Consider the following 6,855-nt stretch of genomic DNA (forward strand, 5'->3'; position numbering starts at 1 on the left):
GAAAGATAACGTTTCATTTTACGACCACGCCATGTACGTTCCTATGCACAGTCATAAAACTTGTAAATGGCCGTGTCAAGAAATTAGTGATTATACCCAAGATAATTTTTCCATTTGTAAAAAATACTTTTCCAAAAATCTAGTGATGAAACTGTTTGTTTTTCGAAAAGACAATTGGTTGGTCAGGCCTTTTTACCTTTTATGTATTCTTCGGATAATAATGATCGAGACAAGAAGAAGAAGAAGAAGGAGGAGGAGGATGATGATGATGAAGATGATGATGAAAATAATAATAATAATAATGATAACAATGATGATGATGATGATAATGATGAGCCTTGTTATTTATATTCCCAAGATAATTTTAATATTGATGATAATACATTTTTGTTTGATAATTATATAATGTACACGGGTAGAAACATTACTAATGAAAAATACACCCTGTAGGTATTTATAAAGATGCGGTAGATATTCGTGAACCTAATGTTTTTCTCATATCGGTCATGAAATGTGTAGCGCCTTAATTTCATTTCAGTTGGATAAAATAGGATATACTCATAATGGAATTAATTTATATTTAAAAAGTGTATTACAGGCCCCCATATTATTTACGGAAAATTCTTGCGCTTCTGATATGCCCAATGCTAAACAATATCTTAGAGATTTGTGTTTATCAAATAAATCTATTCAACAAAGATTAATAAATGATGGATATTGTAAAGAGGAAATGTTTAATAATAATAATAATAAACGAAAGAGGAGAAGTAGTGATAATGAAAATGAAAATGATAAAAAAAAAATATTTATTAATAATAATAATAAAAATAGTTCAATAGTCAATAACAAATTTTCATCATCATCATCATCATTTTATAATAATGACGACGACGACGACAACACCGATGATGATAATGAAGAGGAAGAAGAAGAAGAAGAATAATAATAATAGGACGACGATGATAAAGAGAAAAAAGAGAATGATGATTGGGATGGATTCGGGTACCGAAGTTTCATCTATAATATGGAAAGTTTTACAACAATCACAAATACAAGCAGAGCTGGATCAATTACACAATATTTATGATGATGATAAAGTCAGTAGTAGTAGTATTAATAATAATAATATAATAATAATTGATGATAAAAAAATTTCTAAAAATCCATATTTTACAAAAATTGATCACATTTACAAAGATTATAAAAAAAATAATTTGGAAATGACAAAATTGGATGATTCGATCGTTAAATACTTGTTTACAGAAAAAACTACCGTACCACTAGATGATTTGCCCAATTTTAAGAATAATTACCTTTTTAAAAAAGACACTGAACTGGCATTTACTTCATTAATTCATTTTATAGATTGTCGTAAAAGTAAATATTGGGTAGAATACGTGTTATCTGATAATATTAAAAGGTACGGTACGACAGCAAATCACCCCGTATTTCCTTCATTGCCCGGTTGGTTAGTAGACGCGATATACGCCTTGGTACGAGGAGAGAAAGATGATAATGGTCAATCACTACATTTAGTTTATTCTACGGATATAAGAGCCGTTGACAAGTGGTTGGGTCATTTCTGTAGCATTATAAACATAAGTAATCTTTTACATTTAAAAATTGAAAAAGTGAATAATATGAATGCTACTTTAATTTTATTACACGTTGCCGGTCTATTAACGCCCGACACTTTAAATCCTATTAGTCGACAGGGTATGAAATATCCGTGTAGTATATTACAAAAGGTTACCTTTGAAAATGTTCGAAATCAATTGGTAAACCTTTCTAAAAAAAAGAAAATGTGTGATAATTTGTGCAACTTTGTGGGGGCGACAATCGCGTGCGTGCCCCAAAGGACTGGAACGAACGCTTTTAATTTAATATCACCATAATAATTGTTTAAAAATGTTATTATTAATTTTAAAATTTTTTTAATAATAATAATACTTTTGTTGTTTAAAAATGTAATTATTAATTTAAAAAATATATATATATATAATAAAAAATTGAAAAATTAAAAATGTTATTAATTTAAAAAAATGTTTAATAATAATCAAAAAGAAGAAGAAGAAGAATGTAAAAAAATTGAAAAATTAAATACTATATTTTTAAATTCTCAAAATAATAATAAAGATAATAAATTTTCTGAATGTTATTTTGATTATTATTTTAAGTTTTGGGTTATGGAATGGGAATATTACACTAATAATGATGATGACTCGGGTAAATATAATGTTGGTCAAGATATCTCTCCTTCAGAGGTAATACTATTATTAATTGAAGGAAAAGAAATGCCATCGTATTTGCGACGTGTTTTAAAGGGCTTTACGGATATTAACGAGATTATTAATTGGTTGGCAAATCTCGTTACTCCCTTTGAAATGAAACATATTTGGGTCGAAAAAGAAAAATTAGTAGAAAAGGTAAAAATGCAACTTTTCGTCAAACTCAATATCAAAGACATGATTGACGTTTTATCCGCGTATCCTAATCCACAATACCCATTCATTATAAGTAAAAAAAATGACATTACTAATCCTAATGATTTTATCTATATAATAAACAAAATTATGGATGTTGGCAATGGTTACATTTTAAATTTTTGGCCTTATATACATCATAAAAGTTCATATATTAAACGCGGGGGATTTTATAAACTTTGCAATGATCATATTGAATTGATTGATTCAGTATGTTTCGATTCCTCTAGACAAGGAGAAATAATACCACCCCTTTCATTATTTGATGATGATGAAAAACAACGATACAAAAAACGAGAAAAAATAGACTTGTACGTGGCGTCCATAAACGGTGATTACAAATCGCTCATTACACCCAACACAAAAATTATATCTGAAATTATAATGTTATATTTTTATAGCCTCGTATTGGAATATAATAATAAAAACAATTATTTAAATAGTTATTATTATTACCTTTGGGAAGTTGATGTATTTTTAGATTACGAAACCTTTATTAAAAATAATCCTCAACTAACGATTGAATACTTGAATAAAAATAATAAAAATATCAAAGGAGTTTTATTTCCCATTTGTAAACAAAATCATTATTATTTAATTGAGTTTGATTTTAATAATCATACTGTTTACATTTATAATTCTTTGGGTTTAGAAAATAATGATATATCTAAATTTATAAAATCTAAAATATTTAATAAAAAAAAAATGTCGTTGTGGAATATTGAATGGATTAATAAAAATATACCTTTACAAAAATCATCATCGTCGAATGATTGCGGCGTTTTCGTAATGTTGTATGCTAAAGATATTCTATTTAATAATAAACAATTTGACGATAAAGAATATAGTGAAATTAATGAAAAAAGAAAAGAAATTTATAAAGATATACAAAATTTTCTTACCAAGTTATAACATTTTTTTCATTAATGACTATTCCAATAACATTGTTATTATTATTATTACAGTTATGAACGACATATAATAATTTATCATCATCATCATCATCATCATTCAATAACTTTACGCCAGAAATAAATTGTAAAAATAATTTTAAAGATTGAGGAAAGGAAAAATACTGAAACGAACATACGAGTTGAATATGATGGTGTAAAATAAAACTATATTTGTCATATTCAAAAATGGAAATTAAACTTTCATTTAATTTTTGTAATGAATAAAATTGAGGACTCGATTCGAGTAGAGTATTATCAATCGTTGCGTATTTACCCCTTTCGTTAAACGTAATATTTATAGATAGTGATGATGATGATGATGATGATTCCCAAAATGTTTGTATTTTTGATAAATTGTTTTTAAAGTATAAGTTATCAAATTTTATACTCGGGAATTTTTGATGATTGGAAAAATTTACAATTTTATATCCCATTGATTGAAATTTTTTTACGAATATATTATTATTATTATTATAATCATCATCATCATCATTATTATTATTTTTACAAAAAAATGATGAATTCAAAATGACTGAAAGAGGTGGATGTTTTAAAACTGTAATGAGTAGAGGATTTAATATTTTTTCTAAATGATATAGTACAACAGACTTTTTAATTGTTGGGTAATTTACAAAAAAGTTTTTGAATATTTTTATATAAAAATAAAGATTATTTTTTTCATCGAGTGCTTGTCGTAATATACTCGTCATCAATTGATAAAGAGGAGGGGGGATTTTTCTTCGAGGAAATCCAGAAAATTTATAATTATTATTATTTATTATATACTTTCCTATATATTGTTTTTTACGTATTAGAATTAATCGTTGAAATTCAGATTCGATTGTTAGTTTTAAACAATGTTTTGAATTAAAAAGTTGAATTATATTTTGTAATAATAAAGAATTATTGGATGGGTAAGATAAAAATAAACTATCTGTATCTCCGTATAAACACCTAGTACTGGGAAAATGACTCGTAATAAATTGTCTAGCTTTTTTTAAATAATAACGACCGTATCGCGTTATCATAGAAGCTGATAAAGGGTCATATAAAGAAGAAATGTGAGGGAGATAATAAAAGCCGTATATAGAATTTGTAATCAATTTTATAATTTTCGCTAATATATCATTCTTGTTGACTCGTTTTTCAAAACATCGTCTTTTTATTAATTGTTGGAATAATAATTGTACAGGATGTCGTTTTTTTAAACTTAGATAACACCATTTTTTATCAACATCATCATCATCGTCGTCGTCGATAATTGTATGAAAATGGTTCTCGTACCATTTTTTGTTTAATTTATATTTGGCGACGGAAACGCGAGAAACATTTCCCTTTATGATACCGTAATGAATAATTATATTTGGGTAAAGGGAATTAAAATCTACTACTCCAATATTGTCGTATATTCCTACGTGAGGATTAAAAACACACCCACCCCTTATTTTATTCCTTCTTTTTATTTTTTTATTAAAATTATTATTATCATCATCTTTCCATACTACTGGAACATTATGTTGTAACATAAAATTATAAAAATAATAACTGGCGATACTCGTAAATTTAACATTATTTTTTATCGTCATGTGTAAAAGTTGAATTATAGTTGGAAAAACATTTTGAGTAAACAAAAAATTGAAAATATCATCATCATCATCATCATCTATTGATGATAATTGTTTTCGATATTCTGAAGCATTAATAACGAGTCTCCACGAAAGAAATGGGTTTATTATTTTTTTTCGCATTTTCATTCTAGTTTGTAATCTAGATAATGAAGAGTCCCATCCCGTTAAAATTATACCTAATTTGGGATTTAACAAATGTTTATAAATTTGCTCTAAAAATTCACTATCTTCAGAATTATTTGTGACAATTATTTTTTCCTCTTTTTTATTTTCGTAATGAAAAAATGAAGTAGCTAAAACTGTAGTAATGGTACAACAACAACAACGATGATTTTCATTACAAATTTTCAGGTCAACACTCGTTATATTAAATGGAAAAGGAAAATGTTTAAAAATATCATCGCTTATAAATTTTAATGATCCATCAATTTTATTAACGCTAAATAAACCCCTGGGAGGTAATTTGTAATGATTTAAAAAACATTGAGACAAGGTTTGATATTGACCTAATGCTTCAATAAAAAAATATTCCTTTCCCTTTTCTCGTATTTGCGTATATAAAAGACTCGCCCATTGACAATAAAGTTTAACAATTACACCCTATGTTTTCTGTTAACTAATTCTTGGGGGGTATAATAATCACCACTACTACTATTAGGAATGATAAATCCTTTATTATTATTACTTAAAATTTTTATAGTTATGTGTTCGGGAGAAAAATTTTCATACAGACGGCGTTTAAAAGATTTGACATTACGAGTAATGATTACCAAATGATTATATTTTTGAGAAATGTTTACTACAAAAATGTCATTATTACGACCTTTTTTCTTAATAGCGTAAAATGAATTTTCTCTCCATTTATAAATGTAAAATGTATCATCACCGACATATGTACCTAATTTTCCATAATCTATAACTTTCATATATATATATTTTTTTAGAATTTATAATATAAAAAAAATATACAACAAGAAACTCTTACCTTCAACAATTGAAAAAAAATATCAGGCGGTAGAAGTGGATGGGTAGATAACTAAAGACCGTTTTTGGTGGTTGCCTTAGACTATACCTCGGTTTTGCATATACAAAAAAGAAAGAAAATTATCGAATCACTCGTGTTTGAACAACTAGTTGCGCTAGCGCGTGGTTGTTATGATAAATTTTTTTTTTAACAAAAAAAGTACCTCGTCTTTAGTTTAAAATACGTTATTGTACCATTTTAACAGAGAGGTGTTTTAGTGTTTTGTTTATTTTTTACTTAAAAATATACCGTTTCTTTTTTTTAAACCAAATATATATATAAAAGAAATATTTAATTATATTTTTGTATTTTAATAAAAATATTTTTTATTTGTAATATATATATATATATATAAAATAGTAATATATATTTTATTTTTATTATTATATATATATATTATTCTTCTTTTTAATAATAAATTTATAAAAAATGTTCGAGTTGTAAAATTATACAATATAAAAAATATGAATCATCAAATAGTAGTTGACGTCAATAAAATACCCATACCTTTGTATTATCGAAATTTATTAACGGCTTTGTATAGATATGATACGGAAGGAATTGGTAATATAAATGAATTAAAACGAAGATATAATAATCCTTATGAAGTCGATGGTCAAATTTTGCTGGATGATTTCGATGAAAACAATAATTTAAATGTGGTAGATGATGTTATAATAACCAAAGAAGCAAGGGATCATATATATAACAAATATGGACTTAATCCACTTCCAGCGCCTTTACAAAAAATAGGTGTACAATTTGGA

The sequence above is a fragment of the Macrobrachium rosenbergii genome, chromosome 57 (assembly GCF_040412425.1).
Source record: "Macrobrachium rosenbergii isolate ZJJX-2024 chromosome 57, ASM4041242v1, whole genome shotgun sequence".
Lineage (NCBI taxonomy): Eukaryota > Metazoa > Arthropoda > Malacostraca > Decapoda > Palaemonidae > Macrobrachium > Macrobrachium rosenbergii.